The 14,766-nt window shown below is 45.1% G+C and overlaps 1 protein-coding gene and 1 pseudogene across 1 annotated transcript in view; both read left to right on the plus strand.

Moving 5' to 3' along the window:
- CACNG1 (calcium voltage-gated channel auxiliary subunit gamma 1) overlaps positions 1–14,766 on the plus strand; it is a 309,034-nt gene that overhangs the window by 105,163 nt on the left and 189,105 nt on the right. The gene's annotated exons all lie outside the window — the stretch shown is intronic.
- On the plus strand, positions 11,590–11,709 carry LOC130493623 (U2 spliceosomal RNA; annotated as a pseudogene).

Below are 14,766 nucleotides of genomic sequence, written 5' to 3' on the forward strand. Positions count from 1 at the left end.
ATTCTAACTTGCACCGTGCAGCTGTCTAAGCAATAGCCTCTGTTAAAGTAGGAGTAAATGTACAGAGCAAGTCTTCAGAAGGCCAGCAGAAGCAAATGCAAGATGCTAGAAAGGCACTACTGCTAATTTAAGCATCAGTAATGTACCTTGCCTGTCAGGGCATTGCAATGTGCAGCCATGACGAGGAAGAGTCAAACCTGAACGAACTCTTGCTGCTATGTGCTGCAGGTGTTCCACAGCTGAAATCATGGTACAAACTACAAACGGAGTTCACCGACCATTGTGAATGAAATGCTTGAGATCATGGCTCACAATGTTCTATGTACACTAGTGAGGGAGATTAAAGCAGCTGTTTATTACAATGTAATTGTTGATGAGACCACAGATTTCACCACAGAAGAACAGGTTTCACTTTGCTTCCGCATTGCTACAGAGGATATGTTTGTGGAGGAATTCTTTTCTGGATTTCATGAAACTGAATCCACCACTGTTAAAACTCTCTTTTCTGTTTTGAAAGATGTACTCTGTCACTTTGATCTTTCTCTTCACAGATGTCATGGCCAATGCTATGATGGAGCATTGAATGTTGCTGGACATCTTAGTGGAGTACAGGCTCTTGTTAAGGCTGAGGAGTCAAGAACACTATATGTTCATGGATGTGCACATGCTGTGAACTTAGTGGTACGTGATGTGTCAGAAAATGTTACTATGTGTAGAAATTTCCTGAGTGAGTTATCTGACATGACCACCTTTGTGATAACTTCACCCAAAAGCAGATGCATATGCACAAAGCTTGTTTGCTACTTCATGCTACAGTTCCTGCTGCTTGTGTTTGGTTGTTTGGACACATTAAACACAGCACTTCAAAAAAGGAATCTACAGTTCCATTAAGCAGAGCTTCTTTTTTGCTTCCGCAAAGGAAAGTACAAAGCAACTGCGGAACAACTTTGAACAGTTCTGGTCACAGCCAGTCATGACAGCAAAAGACTTTGATTTAGTGAGTCCTACTGTTCTTAAGTGCAGAGAGCCTGCACGATGTGTTGATGCCGGGTGCGATCCTCACCAGTTTCAATCTCCTAAGGATTTCTACAGGAAAATATTTTATGAAGTCATTGATAACATCTACAGCAGTTTACACAAGCACTTTTCTTCAGATGTGTCACGAAATTGAAACTTTTGTCATCGGAGAGGTTTGTCATACATTCTAAACTTTTACAAAACTGACTTGGATGCTGCCTGACTACAGTTTCATTGGGATATGTTTTTGGATATTACAAGGGAGAATGTTTGATTTTACTGTAATTTTAAAAAATGTAAAGAATCAGTTGGCATTGTTACTTAAAAGTTCAAGTTGCATTTCCGCTGTCTGAAGATCATTTGTTGAAGCCCCTTAAATTGCTAGGGAGCCCCACCCTAATCCCCATGCCCCCTCCCTGTGATGTCAAAGCAACGCCCCTTGACCTGCCCCCGGCCCCAGGAAATGGGAAAGTCCGCGCCGCGTTTCCAGAAGCCTGGGGGCTGCTCTTTTCTCCCCAGCGGGGTGGGGGGAGCTTCCGCGATGGCCCTGTTGGGGGCTGCAGCTGCGTCCCTAGCTCACAGCGGCAGAAGGCTGGCTCACAGCGTCTCCTGGGGACTTTCTCCCCCGCCGTCCTTTCCCTGCCTAGCAGCAACTCGTGGCTCCCCGCCCGAGAAGGAGAGGGAGCTCCGGCCCCCCCTCGCGCCCCCTCCTTCCAGCCGTCCAGCGCGCTGCGGAGCGACGCCGCCTTTCCCGCTCCTGCTAGGTAAGAGGGCGGTTCTGCAAAGTGGGAGCAGAGGAGGAGGAGGAGGAGGAGGAGGAGGAGGAGGAGGAGGGCTTGTAGATCTCTCGGCCAAGGAAGGGCGAAATCCTGGGCGCCAGCTGCCAACCGAAGGTGAGGTCGGAGTTAGAAAGCTGGGCGGAATGAGCGCGGGCGAGCAGGGTCACCGGACCCGAGAGATGCTGCGGACGCGTCCGCCTTGGTTCTAGGGTGCCCGGTGCGCGGATCGCATCGGGAAGGGCCAGGGAAACGTTTGGGGAGAGGTGTCTTAAGACTGGAGGGTGTTTGTGATTGCCTTGACTCCCCTGGGTACGCGCCCCCAGCTGCATTGGCAAGGGCGCCCTTGGGTTGCACCCGACAGGAGTGGTGAGGCTATCCCAGGCATCCCTTTTGTCCGGGCAGCAAGTGGCAAGAGCACTGGTGCTGCTCCAGTGGCTTGCGGGGGCGGGGAATTGCCTGTAAACCCTGGTGAAGCACACAGAGAATGTTGTTGCCGCTGGTTATGACTGCCTCGGGCTCCTTTTGCTTTTATGGAGCATCTATGGGAGAGGAAGAAGCACCCAAGACGCTGCATCTGTTCACACGTGCATCTGCATCGATTTATGGCACTTTCTAGAATGTGTGAACGTTGTTTTTAGTGATGTGGAAGGTTTCTTGTGTGCTTTTGGTCTCTAGTTATCCATTTAAATCCCAACCATGTTGCGGTCTCTCGGTGATGAGAGATGCACCGGAGGGGAGTGGGGCAAGAGGCTCCTGTCCAGCATGCTAGAAAAACGGCTCCTGTTTTTCTCTCTCGCTAACATAAGACTCTCCATATGAGCCCAAAATAGAGCCCTCAGTCCCTGGGTTTTGAACAGGTGGCTATATTCCCCACACATACACACACCTTGCGTGGGAAGGTACCGCCATGTGACTGGGATGCTGGGCTTGGGGAAGTGCTAAGCAGCTGTGTGCCGGCTTTTGTCTTAGGTGAGATGACAAGAACAGCACTTGCGCGCTTGGCCCTGCTGATGAAGGCAGTTATCCCATGCTGAGAGACGCCAGGTGGTGGAGAGAGAGACTGTCAGAGAGTTGTGGTGAAATTGCTCACAAAGGAACCTCAGTGGGGATGGGGTCTTTGGTGGGGCCAGCTGGAAAAGTGAAGTAGCTGAATGTAGCAGTAACAATAGCCCAAACTAACTTCATCTCAGCAGGGTCAGTGCTTGGATGGAAGGAAGAGTTAGGGTTGCTATGCAGAGGGAGGCAATGGCAAGTCGCCTCTGTTCATTTCTTGCCTTCAAAACTACAAGAGGTGGGGCTTCATGTAGTTGCCATAAGTCAGTGGCGACTCAATGGCACACTTTACCATGTGTAAATGACCAATTGTTATATTACATTCCTATGCATGTGCCCATATCAGAACTTTAAAAATAGTTATTATTTGAATATTAAAGTTATTATTTGAATACTAAAGATTACACATGAAATTGGCTTTTAAGTATTAGAATTTGGGCTGTTGGGGAGAAATAAATATCACCTTCTTGCTATATTCAGGATGTAATTTTTTATATGTAGGGTAGGAGAAGGACTTAGAATAGTCTGGAAATCTACCAAGTGCTGCAGAAGTAAAATTATCTATGAAATGGAAACAATTAGAATCTGCCATGGAATGATTGAACTAACACAAGTTCAGATTAATTGTCAATTAACTCATTTTTAATGGGGTGGTGGTCTTATATTCCTATCATAACAGCATTCAAACTCTGCGTAGAATATTAATTCACAAAATCTGGTCATGATCAAGCCACCTTAAAGACTGTTAAGTCCCACAAGGAGAGTTGTATGTGACTTAAATGTTTCCTGTTTAAATCTGTGGTATGCATAAAGTGCTTCACTTTAGCTATATTGCTGTTCATTAAAACTTTAGTTCTTAATTATCCGGGAGTAAGGCCTATCGAAAGCAGACTTACACTTGAGTACACACAGGCTAATGCACCATTTTATTTATTTGGGATGGGGATTATGATGTCATTTGATGTGGTTAGTCCTTACAAGATGCACACACAAAAATAATGGCTAAATAGCTCACTAAAAAGTTATGTTTAGTATACTTATATAAAATGTCTTTAGATATGGCCATTAAAAGATTGGGGGGAAGAAAAGATGGCTATACAAATTCAGTTGCACATTTACATGTCTGGAAAAATCAGTAAGGACTCAAGGTCTAATGGAACCCTTGTAACTTGAACCTGATACGTATGAGAGAAGCAATTGAATGTATGTGAACAAAATTTGTACAAATAATTCATTCAGCTGTCTGATGGTGATCAAGATGCCTATGAAGCTGTACAAAGCTTGGCTCACATATGCATGCACACTATTTGATGCCTTTCAAGTTTGAATGGTTGGTCTGAGAGAGACCCAGTGTTGGCTTTAGAGTATTGGATTGGGGCTGTGGAGACCTGAGTTCAAATGTGAGTGTTCTTGAGCCAGACTCACACTCTAAGCCTAACCTTTCAAGGTTCTTTGGACGATAAAGTGGGTACTATGGTATACCATTCTGAAATTCTTGGAGGAAGAATAAATAATGTATAGAATAAGAGAGCCAGAGTGGTGTAGTGGTTAAGAGTAGGACTCTAATCTGAAGAACTGGGTCAAACTATCTGGGGTACTTTCCCTAGACAAAGTACTTTGTTCTTCATTCTCCATAGAATATTTTTAAAATTGCCTTGACTTTTAAAATACAGATGAGATGCTGTGGCTCAGTGGTAGAACATCTGCTCAGCATGCAGAGGGTCCCAGGTTTAATCCCTGGCAGTAAATATCAGGTTGAAAGATGTCAGCGTGAGACTGTAGAGCAGGGGTCCCCAAACTTTTTAAGCCTGCGGGCACCTTTGGAATTCTGAAACAGGGTGGAGGATGCAACCACAAAGTGGCTGCCACAGGAGCTGGAGCCAGATACACTCCCAGAGGAAGTCCAAGTGCAGGGAAGAAGAGGGGTGATTTTTAAAACAAATTAAGAAAGAAGAGTAAGAGACTAAAAACCAACACTGGGTTGGCAGCTGCCACCAAAGCAATGTTATTTTAATCAGCATAGCTGATCAGGTCTTCAATGGCCAATCAGAAGCTGTATGGGTCAAATATCCCACCCATGTTCTGAAAACACTTGGCAGGCACCAAGTCAAGTGCTGGGGGCACCATGGCACTCATGTGCCCACTTTGCGAACCCTTGCTGTAGAGAGCTGCTGTCAGTCTGAGGAGATGACCCTGGTGGTCCCTTCCAACTCTATGATTCTATTCTAGATGCCTGCCCCACCCACATGCCTATTCCCTGACTATGCTGGGCAGTACGTATGGCTGGGATCATGGATGGAAGAGCGCTTGCAAGCAAGCAGATGGGGAAAGGGTGGGTAGAAAGCAGGGGAGATTCATGGCACTGGGCCCCAACAGCTGCCCACCTCAGGATATGCTGATGCTGACCCTGCCTCTGCCTCTCATTGACTTCCCACAAGGAAACTGTTGATGCTAGCAGCAGTTCTCTGCCTTTTTCTGCTTTCTTTCCCAGCGAGCTTATTCATTAGTTTTGGGACTCTCTGTGCTCTACAGTCATGCTAGACTTGCAAAATGAATCTAGAATTCTTTGGATGTTATCTGTTTGTTTTTTTCTGAGGGAAAAAAGAATAATAATTTGCAGTTTTAGCTGCATTTACCAGGTTGCAATATTGTGGTTTAGTATTTTGGTTTCGCTATTTCTGCTAATAAAAATACTTTTAAGTGTATTGTAGACCAGATGCCCATTTTGACTTCAGCAGATTCCATATGTGCCTTCCTCTCACCATATATATTTGCAGGAAGATGTTATGAGGTTGTGTTCCAGCCATATTTCTTCCCTGCCATCTCCACCTAAATTTTAAATACATGAGCAGGAGGAAGTGAGTTTTGAGCCCCTCCCATTTGAATGCCATCCCTTAGGGCAGTCAAGAGCCACAATGGGGCTTCAGACAAAGATGAACCATTTACTGCTCTCCAACATGCACTGTCATGACATATTTAAGAAAACAATTGGAACCAAAGCCCATCCTAGTGAAGTGCCTGATTGTCCGTAGAGTCCAATGAACAGACAATGAGGAGGAGGTTAAGGTTAAAGCAGTCAGTTCTTTATTTAGCTAAATAATAGAGGGCAAACTGCTAATGCGAAGCTGAGAGTCACCACAAAGGAACAAAAAGATGGGAGGAACCTTTATACCTTAGGATGGGGCAGGTACATTGCCTTACAAGGAAACAGTTCGAATAACAAAAAGACAAAAGAGCCAATGCACAATTAGTTACATGAATGCCATTAATTAGCATAGCCTATAATGTAGCCTGAAGGCCTTTCTAGAGAGTGCTTGTGTTCCCAAGCGGGAAGCAGAAACTGCATTCCTAACTACAGATAAGAGAGTTCCCTTCATAAAGCCAAGAACTGTTTTACTTCACGTTTGAGGGGCCCTATCAGCCCAGATGTGTGTGTGTCGAGGCTTGTGTCTCTTGGTGCCAACCTCCACAAACAAACCATAGTGTACAGTGGGTAGCCGTGTTAGTCTGTTTGCAGTAGTCAAAAAGGGCAAGAGTCCAGTAGCACCTTAAAGACTAACAAAAATATTTTCTGGTAGGGTATGAGCTTTCGTGAGCCACAGCTTACTTCTTCAGATGAAAGCTCATACCCTACCAGAAAATATTTTTGTTAGTCTTTAAGGTGCTACTGGACTCTTGCCCTTTTTGACTAAACCATAGTGTGTATGTGTGTGCGTTTTGTATCAGCCTTTATGTTTGGGCACAACACTAGCCAACAAATGTCTGACCTGGTTGCTAAAAGAAGTATATAAGCAAAATAAGATCAGGACACATGTTGCAAGGTTAGAATAAAACTGAAGCCTGGGACGTCATAATTGCTAAAACTGGGTCCAGGACCATGTTATAGCATTTCTTTAATCAATTATGAAAGCTGGTGGAGAAAGAAGCTCTCCCAGGTTCTTCAGATTATTTTTCTCTTGCCATTTAATGGCAGCATTTTTAGTTCTCTCCTCACTTTATCATCACTTGGCAAAATCAAACCATAGTTTGGCAATCAGCATTAGGAAAAGATCTTGTCTGCTTGACAGATTGAATTCCCTCACTAGCTATTTGAGCACCTCCAGCAGCAAGTCTTGCCAAGAAAAGTTCCCACTGGGGTTCTTAGTTATTATGGGTCCCTGCATGGAACTGCTTTTATGGAGAGGAAGGAGGTGCTCTCTTGACAGGTGTCTTTTTAAAAAGCTAGTGCTTGAAACCTTGGAAAAGGTAACTATAAAGCACATACAAGTGCTGTTCTGCTTTATCCTCCTTTGTTTCCATGTCCCTCTGACTTGAATTTACAAAAACAACCCATTTTGGGCTACTTTCCGTGAAAAATGTGACTTCACACTGGTGCATCGGAATGCAAATTAAATGCAGCACTCAGAATTTTTCTGCCTACATTGGTTACACAAAGACAAAGTCACAGGAGTGAGGGAATAATTTATCACCCAAGATCTTTAGTTGATTGAAATGGGTTGCTGCTGAGGAAATTATTTTCAAAGCCCAAGTTTAAATCAGAACAATTCTACCAGTTTCATCTATATATGTAAACAGTTCAGCTAGAAATGGTGCCCACCAATCCACATTTGCTTTTAATAGTTCCGCAGATATACCATCCAACCCTGGAGCGTTGGCATTTTTTAGTTGTATAATATAAGATCTTACTTCCCCCTCAGACACTGGGGGGCCACTTTTCACATTCAGATCGGAAGTATTTACCATTATTTCAGAACAGCCATACAATGACTGAAAAAAGGAGACCCATCTATCTGGTGGGATACAAGAAGACAAAGGGGAAATGGCCTTGGTGGACCCTACTGTACCTAATTTCCAGAATAGAGATTGATTTTTGCTCTTTGTTGCCACAATCAAATCTGCCCATAATTTTGTATTATAATTTTTCTTGCGAAGATGTATCAATGTTTTATATTCTTTCTTCAGAGTTAACAGGGAGAGATAAGCTCCCTGTCTTATCAGACCCTGCTGCTAGTTTGTATGTGGAAGTTAGTGCATTTTTTGCCCTAACACAGGATTGGTCAAACCATGGTTTAGACACAGGTTTGGCCGTCATAACTCTTTTCTCTGTGTTACTGAACAATACAAATTTTAGGCCTTGATAGTTTATTGCTGCCCTGACCTGGATGGCCCAGGCTAGCCTGATCTCATCAGAGCTCAGAAGCTAAGCAGGGTCAGCCCTGGTTAGTATTTAGATGGGAGACCACTAAGGAACACCAGGGTTGCTGTGCAGAGGAAGGCACTGGCAAACCACCTCTGTTAGTCTCTTGCCATGAAAACCTCATAAGGGGTCGCCATAAGTCGGCTGCTACTTGACAGCACTTTATACACGCACACACACACACACAGTTTATTGCTACGAACGTTATAGGAGTGCAAAATTAGAGACATGAGGATTGTACATGTGGCAACAGTGTATCATTGATGTGAATACAGTAGGGGGTGGAATTGCATCTTCTCACACCTACCCCTAGTTCATGTTTGGCATAATAAGCCTGCGCATATGCAAAATGTACATGTATTGATCTGTTCTCTTGATTGGCAACCATGAAAAGGCACATTGGCTCTTCCAAACAGGAACTTCCACAGGATGGGAAAGAGGCAAGCCAGGCATGACTGAGTGTGATCTCGCTGCTCATTCTTTACATGTTAATTTTATATCACTGTAATGTTTGCCCTTTCAGTCCTTATATCCCTCCAACACTAGATATATGCTGCTCAAGATCAATTGATCAAGGAGCTTCTAAGGGATAAAAGGAAAGGTAATGTTTGCCCAGTATTGTCCTATGCCTGGTGTCTTTGTGACTTTTTCAAAATACATTTTGATTCCTGAGCTCACAGCATGGACTTAGACACAAAAACTAGAATTAACAGCCCAGACCAATGAGCACTAAGGCAGCTGTCCCTTGGTCTCAGCTGATGCAGTCTCTTGTTCTCAATTCCATTTTTCTGTAAACAGGAATAATGGTGATCTAGTTGGCTGGGTTATTTTCTTAAGAGAAATGTGAAACATTTTGCATATTAAAGACTGTGCATAACTGAGGAAGAAAAAGCTCACAGCCCATGGGGTGTGAATGCCAACCACCAGCAGATGGTTCATCTATTGTGATGGCAGTCATGGCTCTTCTAGTTACCATTGGATTACTTACTGTGATGTTGTGGAGGGTGGCAAGTCTAGAGTTTGCTAGGTGAATGCTAAGGGGAACAGAAGAAGGCAGTCTGCAAGCCTGCATAAGAATCCTGTTGCATGGATGGGTTGGCCCTGAACTATTCATTGTCTTTTTTTCTGATTTCTTTGGATTGTACAAGTGCTCCTATTATATTAACCATCTTATTTTAGAGCTATTGTGTGTCTTTAACCTTTAAAGCTCTTTGTTATTAATTATTTTCTGTCTTTTCTTAACATTTCCCCCTCTGGAATACAAGACAGTAATTCTGTAACTTTCACACATTAGATGACTAGAACAGAAATGCAGAGAAATACAAGCTACCCAAACATAACGTCTAATAACAGTAATAGTATTTTCTATGACTAGGGTTAAAATACAGACATGTTTTTACTAGTGGTATTTATATATTTTTAAATATCTTTTTTAAGGATAGGAGAACAAATCCAGTTAAATAAAAAGTGATGGCACTGACAGGCAACAGTGCTTTTGGAGTGGGCTGAGCTTTGTGGCATGACTGGTGACCCCGTAAGGTTTTCAAGGCAAGAGATGTTGACAGGTGGTTCATCATTGGCTTCCTCTGCATCACAACCCTGGTATTCCTTGGAGGTCTCCCATCCAAATACTTGCCAGTGTCGAGGATGAGAGTGTGTGACCCAAGGTCACCCACCAAGTTTTCATGGCACAGTGGGGATTCATACTTGGGTATACCAGATCCTGGTCTTTAACTACAGGAATGTCAAGAAGTTGATCCTAGAATGTGGGTGTGGAGTGATGCATCCCATTGCAAGGAGAAACTCCATTATGAGAGTAGTCCAGAAAAGAAGCTGAAACATTATAGGTAGCAATTCTTTTACCCTTCAACAACCAATTTCACTTTGAGATGAGGACAGCTGCTTCAGATGACTGCTTGTCAAAGCCAGTTTTCCCCTACTCTGTCTCTCCTCTCCTTAACTGATGGTTGTTTATTTCTTTGCCTTGCTTTCTGTTTTGCTCCCTGCACCAATGTTCTCTTATCTAAAGCAGCATTTACGAGCCTGGGTTAACACAAAGTGCTGAAGGCAAAACTGGATTGCTGGATCATTAGGCTGTAAGCATTTAAATTATGAAAGAGAGAGCTGTCCTGACAGTATGATGTATAGTCACAGAGAAGGGTCAGTAGATGTATTCTGTAATTGGTAGTTGTGGAACTCAGAATGCTAACTTGATTTCCCCACCTCCGTCTCAAGTTCCACTTAGGCTACATATACTTGGGCAAAACAGGGCAGCTTTTCTGCCCATTGAGTGAGAGTACCACGCCGACAGGTGAAAAACCTTAAATGTGCCTCTGCTTTTGGTAATGAATCATGTGAGCCCAATATTGCAAATGTGTTTTGTGTGCTATTATTATGCATGTCCCCTTTTTCTGCCTTTATTATAGTCTTAGGTGGGCCCCAACTGTGGGAAGTAGCGGATATTGATATTGCACAGATGGAGCCTTTCAAACACTTGAAAGCCATGTCACATGTCAGTGACAGCCTCCAAAGAGAGAGACTCAGGGAAATTGTCGCAGCTGGTGACCTGAAGTTAGGAATGTTTTATGAAAGAGGATTGAAAATGAAACTTGTAGGAGTGACCTAGTGGAAACTGTTTTTATGAAGTGGCTTTCAACTGTTCTTGAAAAAAATGGAGCCACAGGATCAGAACTCCTTTGGGAGATAAAAGAGAACATGACATTTCACCTTCACTTCTTCAAGTTCTAGCCTGTTATTTTAATCCATCTGAGGTAAACAATTAGTGTGTGTATTTGTTTGTTTAACCATAGGCCATTACAAAACTTCCTTACATAAATACAGAAAAAAATATATCAAAAAAGATAAAATTACAACGGTATGCAATTCCCTGGTAGAATCAATTACATACGCAATCTATGTTAAAACAATATTTGGATTCCTGTGCAGAATTTTTCTTAACAACTTCAAGGGCTCTAATCTTCCTGGCTGCAATAGCAAATTGTGATATTCTAATGGTTACATGCGGTTAAAGATATTCTAATTGTGGTATTCTAACGATTAAAGATAAATTTATCCAATTCAGAACAAAAAGTTACTCCCTTCAGGATTCCATCCAGAAATTTGGCTCTAGGCTCACTATACAGTGGACATATTAACACATAGTGAAAGATGTCCTCCAATTATGAGGATCTACAGATACATGTGCGATGTTCCTTTGGGGTTTTGTTATACCGTCCTGACAGATGGGCCGAAGGCATAGTCTGAAATCTTAGGTTCTGTGATGTGAGGTTGACCAAATAGGGGTTCTGAGATTATCTTTCTTATAGGTATGGAACCAGGGGAAAATTTTAGATTCTCGAATTACTACTTGATCAATTAAGGCATCCATCCTAAACACCCAGTAGCCGAGTGCAGCGTTATCTGAGGTAGCATCTAAAAGTTCGTCAGGTGTAGAGTAATGATGGTAGATATCGTTAACGTGTCTCTGGTGGACTTGATCTTTTGTCAATAAGTAATCAAAAGCGTTGCCACCAAACCCACCAAATCGCTTCTTGGCCTTTTGGCTAAGATCAAGTGTAGTATCAATTAGTTCTCTCATTAGCTCTCTCATAGAGAGCTAATGAAGTGTGCTGGGTTCAAATGTCCATTCTGTCATAAACCTAACCTCCTACTTGGAGTGATTATGAAAATAAAATGGAAGAGGGGAGAGCTATATGTGCTGTGTTGAGCTGTTTGGAAGAAGGGTAGGACAAAAATGTAATGTAGATAGATTTGAAGTGAAATATTTTCCCCTCCTTCCCCCCTTTTCTTCTTTGTTTTGCTCTGCATGCATTCTCAAAGGCTGCTCCTCTGTTGACTATTTCACATGTCTGAATAAACTCTACATCACAAAAAGGCCTCGTTTGCCAGTTATCTGCAAACTTCACCTTGTTGGAATGAATGCAACTCAGCATGCTTTGGATATTTGAGGGTGCTATTTGTCTCTTTCTAATGGAATCAGAACTTGTGTTTTCACTGAAGGGAGTGAACCTCTCATTGTCTTTAAGTAATCTGAGAGTTTTACACTCCAGCTCCTTTTTCTCTTCCTATGTGTGCCTCTCTCCTCCTAGTCTTGAAACGAGCAGGACACTCCAGTGTTTTTGCCTCTCTTTCCATGCTTCCTGCATGACCCAGAAGTGATGTCATCATGCTGGAGATGACGCTCTAGCTCCCCCTCCCCAACTCCCTCATTTCATCAGGCATTTTCAATTAAACCACACCCTTCATTTCATTGGGCATTTCCTCCTACTGCCCAGCTGAGCAGTGGTGGCCAATGGAAGTCGGTGCAGGAACTCCTCCACCCCCAGCAAGAAGATGGCAACATTGCTTGTTCAGGATTGTTAACAAGGGGTGGGGAAAATCAGTTGAAGTGTACTAAAGAAATGAGATTCCAGCTTCTGTTTTTATTGCTTTCCCTTCACAATCATGCATAACATTTTGTGTCATTATTTGTTTAAAAAGTACAAGTGAATTTGTTTCTCCATATGATCCTGGTCATATCTCAGTTTCTAAAACAGAGAACGCCACATTTCAAATGAATCAACTTTCTTCCTGTCAGCTTTATTCATTGTCCAACTTTCACACCATATATAGTAAAGGGGAATATAAATTATCTTCATCTTGGTCACCAGCGTCACATCCTTACACTTAAGCATCTTTTTGGCTCCTTCATGGCTGTCCTTCCCAGTAGGAATCTCATTCTGATTTCTTGGTTGCAGTCTATCTTTTGGTTGATGATGGAGCCAAGGAATAGAAAATACTTAATTTAAATTTCTTCATCCTCAACCTTGTGTGTGCAAAGTGCCATCAAGTTGCAGCCAGATTATGGCAACCCCAGCAAGGGGTTTTCAAGGTAAGTGTTTAAGCAGAGGTGATTTGCCATTGTCTTCCTCTATGGAGTCTTCCTTCGAGGCCTCCCTTCCAAGTCCTTACCCTGCTTAGCTTCCGAGATCTGACAATATCAGACTATACCATGCTGTCTTCCCTCCCATCGTCAACCTTAAAGCTGTGTAATTCCCCAGTAGTCATTACTTTTGTCTTCTTGATGTTCAGCCATATTCCTGCTTTGGCACTTTCTGCTTTAACCTTCATTGGTAGTCATTCCAAGTCTTCACTGTTTTCTGCCAGTAGTGTGTGGTCATCTGCATATCTCAAATTCTAAATGTTCCTTCCACCAGTTTTCACTCCACCTTAATCTAAATCTAATCTACCTTTCTTTATGATGTGTTCTCCATACGGATTGAAGAGATAGGGAGATAAAATATATCCTTGTCTGACACCCTTGCCAATTGGAAACCATTCTGTTTCTCCTTATTCAGTCCTAACAGTAGCCTCTTGTCCAGAGTACAGGTTGCTCATCAAAACAATCAGATGTTTTGGCACACCTCTTTCTTTTTAAACCAACTACAGTTTTTCATGATCCACATAGTCAAAGGCTTTGCAGTAATCTATGAAACAAGCTGATTTCCATGTGAAATTCTCTAGTATACCGTATATACCCATGTATAAGCCGACCCGCGTATAAGCCGAGGTGCCTAATTTCTCCCCAAAAATGGGGGAAAATTAGGCACCCGCGTATAAGCCGAGGGTCGGCTTATAACCCCTCCCCCCCCGCAGGCTTACCTGACAGGGCTCTCCAGCGGCGAGGGTCCGGCGGCGGCTCAGCCCAGGGGGGCCTGGGCAGCCTTCCTGCGGCTGCAGGAGGCTGCCCCAGGCCGCTCCCGGTGGGATGAAGCGGCGGTGAGGCCCAGGGGGACCCGGAGCAGCCATCCTGCGGCTGCAGGAGGCTGCCCAAGGCCCCTCCCACCCGAAAAAAATGGCGGGGGGGGCGGGAAGGGCCAGGGCAGCCATCCTGCAGCTGCAGGAGGCTGCCCAAGGCCCCTCCCGCCCGAGAAAAATGGTGGGGGGGGGGCGGGAAGGGCCGGGGCAGCCTTCCTGCAGCCGCAGGATGGTTGCCCAAGGCCCCTCCCGCCCGGGAAAAATGGCGGGGGGGGCGGGAAGGGCCAGGGCAGCCATCCTGCGGCTGCAGGAGGCTGCCCAAGGCCCCTCCCGCCTGGGAAAAATGGCGGGGGGGCGGGAAGGGCCGGGGCAGCCTTCCTGCAGCCGCAGGATGGCTGCCCAAGGCCCCTCCCGCCCGAAAAAAATGGCGGGGGGGCGGGAAGGGCCGGGGCAGCCTTCCTGCAGCCGCAGGATGGCTGCCCAAGGCCCCTCCCGCCCGAAAAAAATGGCGGGGGGGGGCGGGAAAGGCCGGGGCAGCCTTCCTGCAGCCGCAGGATGGCTGCCCAAGGCCCCTCCCGCCCGGGAAAAATGGCGGGGGGGGCGGGAAGGGCCGGGGCAGCCTTCCTGCAGCCGCAGGATGGCTGCCCAAGGCCCCTCCCGCCCGGGAAAAATGGCGGGGGGGGCGGGAAGGGCCGGGGCAGCCTTCCTGCAGCCGCAGGATGGCTGCCCAAGGCCCCTCCCGCCCGGGAAAAATGGCGGGGGGGGGCGGGAAGGGCCGGGGCAGCCTTCCTGCAGCCGCAGGATGGCTGCCCAAGGCCCCTCCCACCCGAAAAAAATGGCGGGGGGGGGGCGGGAAGGGCCGGGGCAGCCTTCCTGCAGCCGCAGGATGGCTGCCCAAGGCCCCTCCCGCCCGAAAAAAATGGCGGCGGGGGCGGGGGGGCCTTGGGCAGCCATCCTGCGGCT

This window comes from Euleptes europaea, chromosome 1 (assembly GCF_029931775.1).
Source record: "Euleptes europaea isolate rEulEur1 chromosome 1, rEulEur1.hap1, whole genome shotgun sequence".
NCBI classification, from domain to species: domain Eukaryota; kingdom Metazoa; phylum Chordata; class Lepidosauria; order Squamata; family Sphaerodactylidae; genus Euleptes; species Euleptes europaea.